Raw genomic sequence first — 18544 nt, forward strand, 5'->3', positions numbered from 1 at the left:
GTTATTACAAAAACATTAATCTGTATGAAATGGTCTCTTTGGGGATAAGGACGGTCAGGCGGTGCCTTTGTGGCCTGCCCAAGGATGATATTGTATAACCTTTTATGATAGTTACCATGATAACGACTATGGTATGGTGACGATGGTTAGATGGTGGTTTCTTCGGAAACAAAATATGAGGTGAATACAAATTTTTAGTTTGTAACAACTGGTAAGTTAAGTGAAAGGATTTTCCCTAATAGTGTATGAAGTTAAGATTATTGTTTTAATCCTAAATGTATGATTTCATATAAAGAATGATTTGTACAAATGTTTATCTATTTTTGTAAAATGGATAGATGCTTTCTAGGACTTAAGGGCGCTCGACTGAATAATGGCATCTATGTTTGAACAATTATGGCTTTATTTTAGTTTCGTGTTTAGATAATTATTGTATTTTAAATGTCTATGATTTTCTCTGCTTATCGAATGGTTACTTTTAAAGTTTAAGAGCTGCATGTTCATGAGTAAACCTGATATGCGGGGTTTCCGGAATCAGAACCTTGAATTTCAGTTACGCTCATATTCATCACTGTGGGAATTAGGTTCAAGCTCTCCCCAACCCTACTCATCAATGGACTCTTTACGTATACGAAGGAGTGGGGTTCGTTAGATAAACTACTACCTCTTTATCTATCTCTAAGATGATTAGATTTCTAAAAACTCCATGGACATGTAAGAGAGAAATGCTATCTCAGCTCGGACCAATACAGAACCTTTACTTGTTCAAATAACAATTAAGGTGATGCAGGGCCAGGAATGATGAATCTCTTTATAATAAACATATATGTTTTGCAAGTTCATTACTACAGGCAGTTCCTATAAAGGATCAGACTAATGACGTATACAATACTTGAATTCTAGGTGTAGATGCTACATAGTTGGTTCTTATCTTTAAGAGAGACTATGAGTGTAAAATGAGCATCTGTCGACAAAAGGATCACCCTAAGATGAACATCTCATGGCTATTGAGTACAAATTAAATTAGATGGTTCTACTTATATCTTGCTCCTACAGAACCAAGATCGAAAAGATTGAAAAAAATTACTCATTCACAACCACTAATGAAGGATTCCTCAAAAGGTAAGGATTAGTAATCTTTTTAGAAATTGAATGGATTTGGTCTTATACGTACGTGAGGAAGGTAATCTAAAAAGAAAGAAGAGGGTTTTTTTCTTTCTTTTACCACTTACGAGTCGTGTGAGATGAAACTCTCGTGCAAGGTTTTGAATGAGAGAAAGAAGCGAGGAATCCTATTTTCGACTCTAACTCTCCCACTCAATTCATTGCCTTTTCTTTCTCTTACTTTGAAAGTAGTTGCTTCAGCTTCAACCACTCGAATTTTGATATTTCTTTTTGTTTCTCTTCTAAAGAATGGCATCTTCTTCTGGAAATTCCAGATATCTTAGCATGATACTGGGGAATCTCATTGCTATTACTCAAACAAGCATGAAATGTATGCTTGCATAGTCGTCTATAGGGAAAATCGGATACAAAATTATTAGAAAAATTGTTGGATACTGAAATGATGGATATGCAAGTATGATAACTTATATGTTGTTCTATATCTCCCTGAAACTAGGAACTTTTGTGTGACACCTGTGTCACTTCAACCATCAAACAAATACCAAACCAATGAAATATTGTATTTCATACTTGGGATTTGTAAAAATATGTGTATCAATTGCACATATCAACTCTTGTTCGATTTCAAGCTTTAAATCACTTCTGGAAGGTTATACGCGCACTGATGTGTAAATATAACCAGTTTAATGCAACAAACACTTCAGAATAGTGAAATAGGCTTAACATACCTTAAATAACCTCCACATAACTTAGAAATAAGTTTTGGATGGTTTGGTGTGTTGAAATCAAGTTTGTTCGATCGCAGGGACTAATTGTGTCAAACTGCGAAACTATACCGATTTGTATAGTAACGAACATTCTGGAACTTGATCATAAGTTAAACATACCCTAAATATCCTTTACATAGCTTAGAAATAGGCTTTTAGGGGTTCGGTATGCTAAAATAAACTTTATTGATCAATAGGGACTAAATGCGTCAAAAAGTGCACAAGTATGCATTTTCGCGCATATCTTACGTTCTGAATATATCCGGACATCCAAAAATTTATCTCAGCATTAAAATATTTTATTTTAGTGTTTGGCATAATAAAATTTCATTCGTCTCTTAATTTGGATCGTTTTTGCGTTCGTTACGACTTCCGTCGTAATTAACCGAACAACGCAACCGTACGGCCAAACGAACCGACATCCGAGATATTTTTGAGCATGTTTTGAGTTCCCTGTACTTTAACATTATTTTAGAGCCTTGAAATGAGGTTAACGGGGCTTAAACGTGTCAAAAACACCTCAAAATGCATGTTTCACAAGTTCAGGGACCATTCTGTCATTTCTGAATAGTAGGGCCAGGTGGGCCGCGTGAGACCTTATGGTCTCCTTATGCGGGGCGCATGGACAGCCCAGATCAGCAGAAAGTTGAGAACAGCTTGTTCCAGCTGTTTCCTGGGTTTGCAGGTGGTTTTGGGCAATCTATGGGCTTGTTTTAGGTGCCCAAGTTATTCTAAAACAGGGGGTGCATGGGTACGGCCTAGATCGAAGCATGATTTTTTATGGACGTTCCTAACGGTTCTAGAAATGCTATAAATACCCCACCCCCCCCCCCCATTGTTCAAAACCCACTTGATTTCCTGAGATTTCTCTAAGTTGGAGTGCTAACCACTTCATACCTGAGAATACTTGGGAAATCAAACTTGCGGGGACCCTTTGTAAGTATTCCTTCGTTCTTTTATGCGTTTTTCGTTTAAAAGTCAAACTTTGTTTGACTTTCTGCATTGACCAGTTTATGGTCAACATGAAGTTCGTTTGAACTTCATAACGTGAGCGTAATCACGATGGTTTTAGTCCCTAGTGACTATACCTACTGATTACCACGTTATCTAGGTTAGTGACGAGTCGTAGTTTCGGCCAAAATGCGTATTCTCGCGTATTTTGTAACCAAACTACTTTTAGGTATCAAAACCGTTTGTTTTGATACCAAACCTGTTTTCTAACTTAACTAAACATGTTTAGCTCGTCACTTTTAGATTAGTGCTTATGTAAAGTCGTAAGTCAAGAAGTCTAATCAACCGCTTAGACTTACGAACTAGACCCGTTTGGTCGATCTTTAGGATCCGACCAAACACTTTAGGTGACCATAGTTGTATAGGGAATAACCTTCCAAGGTTATACCTTATGGTCACTTCGTTTAGTTAGTCGTATGATAGGAAATCTATATGCCTTAGGAAAATTACCAAAATACCCTTTTCATGTATATTTGATATTAAGCATATGTAACCCAAACTTTTGTCACTTAACTAATTATGCAACATAATTAAACATGTTTAGGCATATAATACTTGTCATAGGACTAGTTAGGCGGTCCGAACGCATTTTACGCGAACGACACATTAAAGTAGCGTAAGCTACCTAAACGGGTCGTAATGGGTCGTAAGCACTTAGGATAGGTTTCCTTTTAGTACGTAGGCCTTGTTAAACCATATCGTATGAGTTCCTACGCTCATTTGGTTCACGAGATCTCATACTATACGATCTCCCGTTTTAGGTCCGGTTTATTTACGTAGTTACCTATATTAGGTGCCGTTTGATCTCCGTGCTCCCTCTAGCTTGCTTGGTAGTTGTTCAAGACTTCTAAGCACTCTCAAGTGAGTACATAGACTCCTCTTTTACTGTTTTCAACTGTTTTGGGGTGAAACATGTGTACCTATTTGTTATGTTCTTGTTTTCAAAAGTATAATTGATTATACATACTAGTACTTATCTTTTTATAAACTGAATGATTATTTATGGTTTAAACTCTAGTTTTTCTTAAAGATTATAAAATTAATGTTTGGAATAGTACTTATTTGGTTCACGAGGCTGGTTGGTAGTATGATATAGCGCTATAGGATTTGACACCCCATTCCTGTTGTCATGGAATGTCTGAAACCAATTTGTTTCTCCATCCAAACAGGGATTGCCTTTGTGGTATCCCTATAGTCTCAAAGGTGTATTTTGATGCACTAGGTCTGAATGAATTCTTAAATCACATTATCTTTGTATATTTAGTTATACTCCCAAAAGTATAGTTTAATATGCTCTCATATGTGATATTGTACAAAACCAACATATATTTTGTTAATCATTTAAACATAGTTTGATATGTTATTTTCAAAACCAAAGCATAGTTTAATATGTTATTTTCATAACCAAAGCATAGTTTAATATGTTATTTATAAATCCAAAGTATACTTTTGATATACTACTGAAAATTGTTATTTTTAACAACTAAAGTATATTAACATACTATTTGTTTAACAATTGGGTTTTGGGTTAATGTTTAGATAACGGGACGGGTGTAATGTGATGAAAACATGGTAGATACGCCGCTGGTACTTCTTATATATAAGTGTTTTCATCACATTACATACCGTGGCGTTATTTAGTACACATTGGTTAACGATTTTGGAACTGAAATATATTTTAATATATTACATATTCGACTTTCTTAAAACCAAAGTATATTTTTATATATACTATAAACCTTTTTATCAAAATATTGGTTTTCAAACAATATATTTTATACAAACTCATTTACAACTTAATTATTTATTTTCCTATGTATTATATTTCATATCATCTGATTTCTTATAAATTTTAGTATGATTTATAAAAGAAAACCTTTTTCAAGGATCATGACTACTTTTCTTAAACATTTTTCCTTAAACTTATAAGTCATGAATCTTAATTACAATAAAACCTATGTATCTCACAGGCATTTTTATGCTGACGTACCTATTTTTACACATGTTTCAAGTGCTGCTTTATGATGATTGTTGATACATGCTACACTTAGGGTGGACTCGTCCTTATCGAATTTAAAACTTGAAAAGATAATATTTGTATTTATCTGATTTGTAGTAGAACAAAGACTTCAATGATTCAATAAAACAAAATTATTTAATCCATGGTTGTGAAACAATGATTCTGTTACAACACTCCCCGATATTTCCGCCACGTTTTTTTGTTTTACGTGGTCGGGGTGTGACAGAAAAGTTGGTATCAGAGCCAATGGTTATAGGGAATTAGGTTATTAGTAATGCTTTGACCTAGACTGTAACCTTCCTAGGACCCTAACACAAGTTATCTTGTGTTTAGTTTTAAAACAATACCGTCGCCTATCTTTAGGTGACAACCACAATAAGAACACAAATTTCGTTTCCATTTTGAAAACCAATCATCTGTTCTAGGATGATTTATTATAAGGTTTTGAACCCTTTAAGTTTTCAAAATTCCTTCAAAGGTTGGTCTAAATAATGTGAACACGTGCAAACTGGAAGGGTGGGTGCCTATACCCTGGGTCTTCTGTCTAAGGCTAGAGTGTTCGTACAAATCCGCAGTATCGGGCCAGTCACTCTTACCTGGGAACTCTTGGGGTGAGTGTCCACTTATAGGCGAGCATGTCTTCGCGATACATTATATTGACCCATTTACTTTGATTAGTCATCGTCTCATTTGTTTGCCTTAGGTAACAAACAAATGATCGCAATCTTATGCATTGTCATTCTGTTTTCATTTCCCTTGTTTCCTCCCACGTCTTTCATCATCTTCATAATGCCTCTTCATCGCAACAACTGTCACACCCCCAAAATCCACCTGCGGATAACACCCGCTTCGAGGGCGTGACTGACCAGGATCCAGCCACCAATTATACCGAATACTTAAGTTGATAACAAAAGTAATACTTACTATTCATAAGCTTAGCAAGTATTAAGTTCAGAGTTTAAAGTTTTAAGTTTCAAACAGTCATAAGTAGCGGAAGCATAAGTACGGTAGTTTAAAACAAAGTTCATGATTCAAAATAAGGTAACACCCAACACAAGGGTGAACAGACACTACACGTCCCCAAGCTGCAAGCTCCTTCGTCACTGGTTACCTGCAAAGCATGCAGTAAGGGGTCAACAATAATGCTGAGTGAGTTCACTAGTTGTCCAGTTTTAATTACCAAAACTTTGTTTCACCGGTTAATTTATCCGTTTATACATGCCCTGGGGAGCTACCCCAAAAATTAGCGACTAAACTGTTTTTTTTTCAATACCGAACACTAGGTAACCGTTGCGTATCCGCAGGATGCCCCGATGTCAATGTTCTATCATCATTGACGGATTTCCGAGTACATTAGTTCACGACCGATCCCAAACCAGGGCACGGTGTGAGGCTGGTAAACACCTAAATAGCGCTATCAACTAATAACCCGTTCGCCTAACCCGGCGACTAATCGGTATTTGTAGTAGGGACTTGAGTGATAGAGTTTCGTTTAATGCCGTTAGTTGCAATCCGTATAAACAGTAATTAACCAAAAGGTTTCCCAATACCCGGGAAGAAAAAGTAAGTTTTGTTCCCAATAACTAGGGAAGGTATGTAAATAGTATCCCCTTTTACCAGGGGATAGGGTTGTTAGTCTCGTGTCCCAAACCACCGGGACGCATGCTTTTAAGTTGTGAACTCACCTTGGGTTGCTCGGTAGGTTTAGGTTACTTGTCAATCACGTTGGTCACCACGTCCTAACATGGTTACCGGTATAGGTCAGGTTCGGTATACAAACATTCACGTAAAACACATACTGGCACGTAACATACATACAGGTAAACAGTCAAACAGAACACAACATCACAAAGTCCATTTAACAGATAGTCCAACACAGAATGGCCCAATAACTAAAATGAACAGCCCACTCGCAACCAGCTGGTCTCGAGTCGCAACCAGGTGGTTTCGGCTTGTCACGCTGTGGTTGCGAGTCGCAACCGTGGTCTCGAGTCATCACGTTTTGGTTGCGAGTCGCAACGGCGTGGTCTCGAGTCGCAATCTCGAGGTTTCGACTTGTCATGTTTTGGTTGCGAGTCGCAACCGTGTGGTTTCGAGTCGTAATGCCGTCGTTGCGAGTCGTAATCTGTCACTTTCATGTACACGTGATGATGCAGGTTTGACAGTCCACATTGTACCAAAAATTCAGGCCCAAATCCGGAAATGACCAATAAGAATTCTACAAACACTTTTCCTAAATTGACCATTACTAAAATATGGATCAAACATTGCCATTTTAAATCTTCAAACCATCTTCAACTAGTTCATCAAATGTTCATAGTTTCTAGGGTTTTCTCCTTAGCAAAGTCATATATTTATGAACCAAAAAAATCACATATTTACAACAAGATCATGATGCAAAATAAGAAATCATACATTATATATCCGAAACTTATGTTTAACAATCATCATTTTTGCAAGAAACTTTAAAGCATCATATGTTTGGCTATGAACACTAGTAAACTAGCATTTCTAGTTATTTTAAACATGTTTAGCAATTTTTTTCATACACAAGGTTTAACACACATAATCCAACTTCACAAGTTATCCAAAAATCATGTGCAACAATTTTTAACTAACCATCTTCTAGTTCATACAATATACATAAATCTTATGCACATAGTAACAACACTAACCGGTTGTGAAGAAGGAGGATGAGCTGAAAGAAAGGAAGAAAATGAGAGAAGATGAAGTGTCCGAGTGATGGTCTTGACCGAGTGTCTTGTCCGATTTGTTCCAAGCTTGAACCGAGATCAAGGAGAAGGAAAGTGGTGTTTGTAGAGGGTTTTCTAGTGAGAGAGATTAGAAGAAGTGTTGGTGTGTAAAATGAAGCAAGTGGGGAAAAGGGTGGGATTTATACAAGGGGTCACGAGTTGGGCTTGGGGGTTTCGGCCCAACCGGTTTCGGCTCAACGGCCCACTCGAGACCGAGTGGCCCACTCGCAACCGCCCGGTTGCGAGTCATGGTCTCGGGTCGTGGTTTCGGCTCTCATATATATATATATAATACATACATACATCACATATCATGCACAAAGGTCACGTTTTCATTTAATAATATTTATATTCACAAGATATTACAAGGTGATCGTTCGGAAAAACCTCGAGTGTCACATTATCCCCAAGTTTTAAGAACTTTCGTCCCGAAAGTTGAAGCAGCCACTGCCAAGCTAGCGTGTTTTAACGGGGTGTCACATCATCCCCCCGTTAGTTTGGAATTTCGTCCCGAAATTCGGTTGTAGCTTCAGTGCTGGGGTTTTCGTTTGGGAATAACTGGGGATACTTGGACTTCATCTGGTCCTCCCGCTCCCAGGTAAACTCTGGGCCGCGCCGTGAGTTCCAACGAACTCGTACAAGGGGTATCTGGCTACGTTTGAGGGTTTTGATCTCTCGATCCGTGATCTCAATCGGTTCCTCAGTAAAGTGTAGCTGTTCATCAATAGTCAGTTCCTTAAAAGGAATTACAAGTGTTTCATCCGACAAACACTTCTTCAGGTTAGATACGTGAAAAACGTTGTGCACTGCACTCAGCTCTGCAGGCAGGTTTAATCTATAAGCAACCTTACCGATTTCCTCGGTAATTTCGAATGGTCCAACATACCGTGGATTCAGCTTGCCCCGTTTACCGAAACGGACCACACCCTTCCAGGGTGAGACTTTTAGTAGAACCCGGTCCCCGACCTGGAATTCTAACGGCTTCCTACGCTTGTCAGCGTAGCTTTTCTGACGGTCACGAGCTGCCGCCATGCGTTGCCTGATCTGCGAAATCTTTTCCGTTGTATCTACTACCAGTTCTGGGCCTGTAAGTTGACTATCACCAACTTCCGCCCAGCAGAGAGGTGATCGGCATTTACGACCGTACAATGCCTCAAAAGGTGCCGCCTGAATACTAGTGTGGTAGCTGTTATTGTAGGAGAATTCCACCAACGGTAGATGCTTCTCCCAGTTCTTGCCAAAATCGATCACACATGCTCTAAGCATGTCTTCCAGGGTTTGGATGGTGCGTTCAGACTGCCCATCCGTTTGCGGGTGGTAAGCGGTGCTCATGTCCAAACGTGAGCCAAAGGATTTGTGCATAGCTTGCCACAACTCGGAAGTAAAACGAGCGTCTCGGTCGGAAATAATAGAAGTTGGCACCCCGTGCCTGGAGACTACTTCCCTTAAATAGATTTCTGCTAAGGTAGAAAACTTGTCTGTTTCCTTAATGGCCAGAAAGTGTGCAGACTTAGTCAAACGATCTACTATCACCCAGATAGTATCATTCCCGCGTTGAGATCTAGATAGCCCTGTAACAAAATCCATGGAAATCTGTTCCCATTTCCATTTCGGGATTTCGGGTTGCTGTAGTAGGCCTGCTGGTTTCTGATACTCGATCTTGACTCTTGCGCAGGTCAAACATTTGCCAACGTAGGCTGCTATGTGGGCTTTCATGCCAGGCCACCAGTAAGTGGTCCTTAAGTCGTGGTACATCTTATCCGCACCAGGATGTACTGAATAACGGGACTTATGGGCTTCGTCCATCACAACCTCTCGTAGATCTCCGTAAAGTGGGACCCAAATGCGCCCTGCCACATAGTAGGCGCCGTCCTCTTTCTGTTCTAGTTGTTGTCTCGATCCCCGCAGGGACTCAGCCCTGATGTTTTCCGGTTTCAGAGCTTCAACCTGAGCTTTTCGAATCTGGGTAGGGAGACTAGACTGGATGGTAAGTTGCAATGCTCGCACGCGCTTTGGTACAGTGTCTTTCCGGCTGAGGGCGTCTGCCACGACATTGGCCTTGCCCGGATGATACTTGATGGCGCACTCATAGTCATTCAGAAGTTCAACCCATCGACGTTGACGCATGTTTAATTCCTTCTGCTTAAAGATATGCTCGAGACTCCTGTGATCGGTGTAAATGGTGCACTTGGTACCGTACAGGTAATGTCTCCATATCTTAAGCGCAAATATCACTGCTCCCAGTTCTAAGTCGTGTGTAGTGTAATTCCTTTCGTGTGTCTTGAGTTGTCGATAGGCGTAAGCGATAACTTTCTCGCGTTGCATCAACACGCAACCGAGCCCATGAATAGACGCATCGCAGTAGACCACAAAGTCGTCAGTGCCTTCAGGTAACGAGAGAATAGGAGCACTGCAGAGGTTATCCTTAAGCCTCTGAAAAGCAGATTCCTGTGCTTCATTCCACTTGTAGGTGACGCCTTTCTGAGTGAGCGTAGTGAGGGGTTGTGCAATCTTTGAGAATCCCTGGATGAATCTGCGGTAGTAACGTGCCAATCCCAAAAATTGGCGAACTTCAGTCGGAGTCTTAGGGGTAGGCCAATTCTTTATAGAGTCGATCTTAGCCGGGTCGACGTGGATTCCGTCCTTGTTAACCACGTGCCCAAGGAAATGGACTTCCCGAAGCCAGAAGTCGCATTTCGAGAACTTGGCGTACAGTTGCTCATTGCGAAGGAGTTCGAGGATAAGGCGTAGGTGCTGTTCATGCTCTTCCTGACTTTTCGAGTAGATCAAGATGTCGTCTATAAACACGATCACAAATTTGTCGAGGTAGGGTTTGCATACTCGGTTCATAAGATCCATGAACACTGCAGGGGCGTTGGTCATTCCAAAGGGCATGACGAGGAATTCATAATGACCATAACGAGTTCTGAATGCGGTTTTGGAAATATCTTCATTTCGGACCCTTAACTGATGGTAGCCTGATCGCAGGTCAATCTTGGAATAGTAGCTTGATCCTTGCAGTTGATCAAACAAATCGTCGATTCGCGGGAGAGGGTAACGATTCTTGATGGTAACCTTGTTCAACTCACGATAATCAATACACATTCGGAACGTGCCATCCTTCTTCTTAACAAAGAGTACCGGTGCTCCCCAGGGTGATGAACTAGGACGGATAAATCCTTTATCCAAAAGTTCTTGTAGTTGCGTCGAGAGTTCCTTCAATTCTGCGGGGGCTAGTCGATAAGGTGCACGAGCTATAGGCGCTGCTCCGGGAGCTAGCTCGATTTGGAATTCGACCTGACGGTGGGGAGGGAGTCCAGGTAATTCCTCAGGAAATACCTCGGGATAGTCGCGTACTACCGGAAAATCCTCGATCCTCTTCTCCTTTTCCTGCGTGTTGGTAACAAGTGCTAAGATAGCGGTGTGCCCTTTTCGTAGACACTTCTGGGCTTTCAAGAACGAGATAACGCCGGAGATTTCTCCACCTTTGCTACCTTGTACAATGAGGGGTTTGCCAGAACGGCGAGGAATACGAACTGCTTTCTCTTGACAGAGGATTTCAGCGCGATGCTTGGATAACCAATCCATACCAATAACGACGTCGAAGCTTCCAAGAGTAACAGGGAAAAGGTCGATACTAAATGTCTGACCAGACAACTCTAGTTTGCAACCCTTGACAACGTGTGAGGCCTCGATGTTTCTACCATTAGCTAACTCGACGAGGTGAGGAGAACTTAGTAACGAAAGCGGACGCTTAAGCTTCTTACTAATACGTAGGGATACATAACTAGCATCGGAACCGGAATCAAATAACACAGAAACATAACGATCATCGAGTAGGAACTTACCCGCCACGACATTGGGGTCATTCCTTGCTTCACCAGCTCCAATCACGAAAGCTCTTCCTCTAGCACCATTCCCAGCATTGTTGTTCTGATTGTTGTTCCCAGCTCCCTGATTGTTGTTGCGGTTCTGATTCAGTTCAGGGCAATCCTTCTTAAAGTGCCCCTCAGCTCCACACTTAAAACATGCCCGGTTGTTTCCCTGCTGCTGTTGCTGTTGGGGTTGTTGCTGATTCTGTCTAGCTGGGAACTGACTTCGACAATCCTTGGCGTCGTGCCCCATCTTGTGGCATCGCTGACACTGGCCCTTGTTACATGCCCCATTGTGGTGCTTGTTACACTTGTTGCACTTAGGGTAGCTTCCCCGGTAGCCACCCTGTTGCTGGGTGCCTTTGTTGTTTTCAGTTTTCCTTTGCTGTGCTGGGGCCTGAGTGGGGTTAACATCCTTGCTTTGACTTCCTTCCCACTTACGCTTGCTGTCACTAGAAGTTCCGACAGTAGCACCGATCCTTTTGGGCAACCTGCCCTCCTCTACGGCCTGATCAGTGAGTTTGTGAGCAAGTCGAACAATCGGCTGAATGGTAGTGTGGTTGGCTGAAGTGACATGGCTTCGAATTTCTGGAGCCAAACCCTTGATGTACAGTTCGATCCTTCGGTACATTGGTCGTGACATGTTTGGGCAAAGAGCAGCATAGTCGTTAGACAGCTTGGTGTAGGTTTCAATTTCCGACCCAACCATCTTGAGCTCATAGTACTCGTTTTCAAGCTTGTGGCTGTCATCCCGGTGACAGTACTCATCCTTAATCATATCCTTGAAATCCTCCCATGCGGTAGCATTAGCAGTTTCCAAACCAAACATCTGAATCTGCGCCTTCCACCAAGAAAGCGCGCTTCCTTCAAGTGTAGCAGTAGCAAATTTCACCCAATTTGCAGGGGGACACTCGCAAACAGCAAAAACAGCTTCAATTTTCTCAATCCAATGCAGAAGACCTATGGCACCCTCAGTGCCGTTGAAAGGGAGAGGCTTGCAATCCATGAAAGTTTTGAAAGTACACACTGGTGGTTGCGCAGGTGCATGCTGACCTGTTCGTGAGAAGCGAAGCGTATAGGTTTAGAGGCGAAAAGTCGATGTGGCGGTAGGATCTAAACATCCTAAAACAACGAGCTTACCTATAGGGTGAGCTGCAAAAGCCGCAGCCACTGTGTTGAGCAGGTTAGTGAACTGAGCCTGCGTCATGTTAATGTTTCCTCTTCCGCGTCCACTCATTGTCTTCATAACCAGAAAACACAGTATGAGTGTGATGTCGTAGTGTAGCGAGAATGAGATAGAAGAGAGAGGTGTATCTATCTAGTTAGGCATACTAATATGTATGGCAAAACAGGAAACATAAGCAAACAAGTAAACACTGGTCCGAGCTATGAGGTCAAATGTGCCGAGCCTTGCACTTGGAGTGTAGTGTCGTTACGAGTCACGGGTTATAGTCTGGTTTTCTCCAAAAAGATTTTCCCCCTTTTTAAGACCAAGTTCACTATAACCAATGGCTCTGATACCAATCTGTCACACCCCCAAAATCCACCTGCGGATAACACCCGCTTCGAGGGCGTGACTGACCAGGATCCAGCCACCAATTATACCGAATACTTAAGTTGATAACAAAAGTAATACTTACTATTCATAAGCTTAGCAAGTATTAAGTTCAGAGTTTAAAGTTTTAAGTTTCAAACAGTCATAAGTAGCGGAAGCATAAGTACGGTAGTTTAAAACAAAGTTCATGATTCAAAATAAGGTAACACCCAACACAAGGGTGAACAGACACTACACGTCCCCAAGCTGCAAGCTCCTTCGTCACTGGTTACCTGCAAAGCATGCAGTAAGGGGTCAACAATAATGCTGAGTGAGTTCACTAGTTGTCCAGTTTTAATTACCAAAACTTTGTTTCACCGGTTAATTTATCCGTTTATACATGCCCTGGGGAGCTACCCCAAAAATTAGCGACTAAACTGTTTTTTTTTTCAATACCGAACACTAGGTAACCGTTGCGTATCCGCAGGATGCCCCGATGTCAATGTTCTATCATCATTGACGGATTTCCGAGTACATTAGTTCACGACCGATCCCAAACCAGGGCACGGTGTGAGGCTGGTAAACACCTAAATAGCGCTATCAACTAATAACCCGTTCGCCTAACCCGGCGACTAATCGGTATTTGTAGTAGGGACTTGAGTGATAGAGTTTCGTTTAATGCCGTTAGTTGCAATCCGTATAAACAGTAATTAACCAAAAGGTTTCCCAATACCCGGGAAGAAAAAGTAAGTTTTGTTCCCAATAACTAGGGAAGGTATGTAAATAGTATCCCCTTTTACCAGGGGATAGGGTTGTTAGTCTCGTGTCCCAAACCACCGGGACGCATGCTTTTAAGTTGTGAACTCACCTTGGGTTGCTCGGTAGGTTTAGGTTACTTGTCAATCACGTTGGTCACCACGTCCTAACATGGTTACCGGTATAGGTCAGGTTCGGTATACAAACATTCACGTAAAACACATACTGGCACGTAACATACATACAGGTAAACAGTCAAACAGAACACAACATCACAAAGTCCATTTAACAGATAGTCCAACACAGAATGGCCCAATAACTAAAATGAACAGCCCACTCGCAACCAGCTGGTCTCGAGTCGCAACCAGGTGGTTTCGGCTTGTCACGCTGTGGTTGCGAGTCGCAACCGTGGTCTCGAGTCATCACGTTTTGGTTGCGAGTCGCAACGGCGTGGTCTCGAGTCGCAATCTCGAGGTTTCGACTTGTCATGTTTTGGTTGCGAGTCGCAACCGTGTGGTTTCGAGTCGTAATGCCGTCGTTACGAGTCGTAATCTGTCACTTTCATGTACACGTGATGATGCAGGTTTGACAGTCCACATTGTACCAAAAATTCAGGCCCAAATCCGGAAATGACCAATAAGAATTCTACAAACACTTTTCCTAAATTGACCATTACTAAAATATGGATCAAACATTGCCATTTTAAATCTTCAAACCATCTTCAACTAGTTCATCAAATGTTCATAGTTTCTAGGGTTTTCTCCTTAGCAAAGTCATATATTTACGAACCAAAAAAATCACATATTTACAACAAGATCATGATGCAAAATAAGAAATCATACATTATATATCCGAAACTTATGTTTAACAATCATCATTTTTGCAAGAAACTTTAAAGCATCATATGTTTGGCTATGAACACTAGTAAACTAGCATTTCTAGTTATTTTAAACATGTTTAGCAATTTTTTTCATACACAAGGTTTAACACACATAATCCAACTTCACAAGTTATCCAAAAATCATGTGCAACAATTTTTAACTAACCATCTTCTAGTTCATACAATATACATAAATCTTATGCACATAGTAACAACACTAACCGGTTGTGAAGAAGGAGGATGAGCCGAAAGAAAGGAAGAAAATGAGAGAAGATGAAGTGTCCGAGTGATGGTCTTGACCGAGTGTCTTGTCCGATTTGTTCCAAGCTTGAACCGAGATCAAGGAGAAGGAAAGTGGTGTTTGTAGAGGGTTTTCTAGTGAGAGAGATTAGAAGAAGTGTTGGTGTGTAAAATGAAGCAAGTGGGGAAAAGGGTGGGATTTATACAAGGGGTCACGAGTTGGGCTTGGGGGTTTCGGCCCAACCGGTTTCGGCTCAACGGCCCACTCGAGACCGAGTGGCCCACTCGCAACCGCCCGGTTGCGAGTCATGGTCTCGGGTCGTGGTTTCGGCTCTCATATATATATATATAATACATACATACATCACATATCATGCACAAAGGTCACGTTTTCATTTAATAATATTTATATTCACAAGATATTACAAGGTGATCGTTCGGAAAAACCTCGAGTGTCACAACAACAATGTCCGAACTAGGTGCTGCAATCGCCCAACAATTAGGCGTCGTACTCCAGAAGGCTGTTGATTTAGCTATCATCATGACTCGCCTCAGGGATAAAGCCGTACAAGGGAACCGCTCCTTGGAGAAATCAATGCAACTGTCATCATCCGAATCAGATACCCTGTTTCAAATGCACCCACGAGGGACGATGGAGACATTTAATTAACATGTGCCGCTTTGAAATCCAAAGCAAAGCTGTTACAAATCCTGCTGCTGCTCAACCTTCAAATTCTGCTTCATATGTCGCCTTGGCATATCTAGTACCTCAACCTCATAAATTTTCTACCTTGTGTATCGAATTAAGCACGTCTAGTACAGGGTGTCGAAACACCTCTCGTTACACAATTCCAAAAATCCAAAATAGGATCTTTTTATCTTCACAATTAGATCTTTGTGGATAAGTATCGCTCAAATCGGAGCCCTTAATTGAATTATTTGTATTCCTTAATGCGTACATTACGATTCAATAGGGACAAAGCCGAATTCTTATTAAGATCCTCCTATCTTCATCGTTAGATTCTTATGTTTAAAGTGCCAAATGAAATCCACGGATTGGATTCCTGGTGTGCTTTAAATACCCGTGACCAAATATAACAAAGTAAAGATCAAGTTACTTAATTATGTGCTTATGTGTTTTCTTATGTGTTTTGTGTTTTTATGTGATCCATCCAAGTCCTCATAGAATCTTCCATATCTCATATGAGGGATTCATAGTAGGATATCCAAAGGTACTATCTTAAATCCTTAATGGGCTTTTACATTGTAGTTAAGTCCCTTGGGTTATGAAGTACTATTCTATAATTGGACCCCTTGAGTGGTCTAGTTAAACAGATTGATTTGAAAATCTAGTTAGGAATATCATGCGATGATATAATTGAAAAGATCCCTTTTAGTGGTCTATTTAAGAAGATTGTACGATGGTCTTGTTAAGAAGATCATGTGTTGATCTAATTAAAAAGATTGTTCGTTGATCTAGTTAAAAAGATCCTTTGGTGGTCTAATCAAGTCGCTTCATGTTTATTCAATTGATTTTTCCCCTACACATTATGAAATGAACTGTGCGGACTGTGCAAGGAATTACGTAATTATGGATGCATATATAATTATGGAATTCAGTGCACAGAAACCACAACAAGTTTTGTTATGTGTTAAGACCTATAGTGACAAGAATAATGATACGGGAGAAGTCCTGGACCTTGACCGATGTCATTTTATCTTACACTCACCAATTCTGATTTTGAGCACAGACCAAGTTTCCTATGATGAGTCTTCATAAGAAATGTTCTTCTATCCGTAGTTTGAAACTCCATATTTTGTTACTACAAGGACTTCAGTTTGATAGTTGACAATTTCTCTAAGAATCCTAACATGGCCCAGAGTTTTACTTAGGGTTCGAAGGATTCGTTCGAAAGCGAAACCATCACAGTTTTCTTCACAAGTTTCCCCTAAAATTAAATTTCGGGACGAAATTTCCTAAAGTAGGGGAGACTGTGACACCTATGTCACTTCAACCATCAAACAAATACCAAACCAATGAAATATTGTATTTCATACTTGGGATTTGTAAAAATATGTGTATCATTTGCACATATCAAATCTTGTTCGATTTCAAGCTTTAAATCGCTTCCTGGAAGGTTATACGCACAATGATCTGTAAATATAACCAGTTTAATGCAACAAACACTCCGGAATAGTGAAATAGGCTTAACATAACTTAAATAACCTCCACATAACTTAGAAATAAGTTTTGGATGGTTTGGTGTGTTGAAATCAAGTTTGTTCGATCGTAGGGACTAATTGTGTCAAACTGCGAAACTATACCGATTTGTATACTAACAAACATTCCGGAACTTGATCATAAGTTAAACATACCCTAAATATCCTTTACATAGTTTAGATATAGGCTTTGAGGGGTTCGGTATGCTAAAATAAACTTTATTGATCAATAGGGACTAAAAGCGTCAAAAAGTGCACAAGTTTGCATTTTCGCGCATATCTTATGTTCTGAATATATCCGGACATCGAAAAATTTATGTAAGCATAAAAATATTTAATTTTAGTGTTTGGCATAATAAAATTTCATTCGTCGCTTAATTTGGATCGTTTTTGCGTTCGTTACGACTTCCGTCGTAATTAACCGAACAACGCAACCGTACGGCCAAACGAAGCGACATCCGAGATATTTTTGAGCCTGTTTTGAGTTCCCTATACTTTAACATCATTTTAGAGCCTTGAAATGAGGTTAACGGGGCTTAAACATGTCAAAAACACCTCAAAATGCATGTTTCTCTAGTTTAGGGACCATTCTGTCATTTCTGAATAGTAGGGCCAGGCGGGCCGCGTGAGACCTTATGGTCTCCTTACGCGGGGCGCGTGGACAGCCCAGATCAGCAGAAAGTTGAGAACAGCTTGTTCCAGCTGTTTCCTGGGTTTGCAGGTGGTTTTGGGCAATCTATGGGCTTGTTTTAGGTGCCCAAGTTATTCTAAAACAGGGGGTGCATGGGTACGGCCTAGATCGAAGCATGATTTTTTATGGACGTTCCTAACGGTTCTAGAAATGCTATAAATACCCCACCCCCCCCCCCCATTGTTCAAAACCCACTTGATTTCCTGAGATTTCTCTAAGTTGGAGTGCTAACCACTTCATACCTGAGAATACTTGGGAAATCAAACTTGCGGGGACCCTTTGTAAGTATTCCTTCGTTCTTTTATGCATTTTTCGTTAAAAAGTCAAACTTTGTTTGACTTTCTGCATTGACCAGTTTATGGTCAACATGAAGTTCGTTTGAACTTCATAACGTGAGCGTAATCACGATGGTTTTAGTCCCTAGTGACTATACCTACTGATTACCACGTTATCTAGGTTAGTGACTAGTCGTAGTTTCGGTCAAAATGCGTATTCTCGCGTATTTTGTAACCAAACTACTTTTAGGTATCAAAACCGTTTGTTTTGATACCAAGCCTGTTTTCTAACTTAACTAAACATGTTTAGCTCGTCACTTTTAGATTAGTGCTTATGTAGAATCGTAAGTCAAGTAGTCTAAACAACTTCTTAGACTTACGCACTAGACCTGTTTGGTCG

General features: G+C 40.7%; 1 pseudogene; it reads left to right on the top strand.

Moving 5' to 3' along the window:
• The first annotated feature begins 549 nt into the window (after positions 1-549).
• Positions 550-18544, top strand: part of LOC118485737 — an 82503-nt pseudogene continuing 64508 nt past the window's right edge.

The sequence above is a fragment of the Helianthus annuus genome, chromosome 13 (assembly GCF_002127325.2).
Source record: "Helianthus annuus cultivar XRQ/B chromosome 13, HanXRQr2.0-SUNRISE, whole genome shotgun sequence".
Classification (NCBI taxonomy): domain Eukaryota; kingdom Viridiplantae; phylum Streptophyta; class Magnoliopsida; order Asterales; family Asteraceae; genus Helianthus; species Helianthus annuus.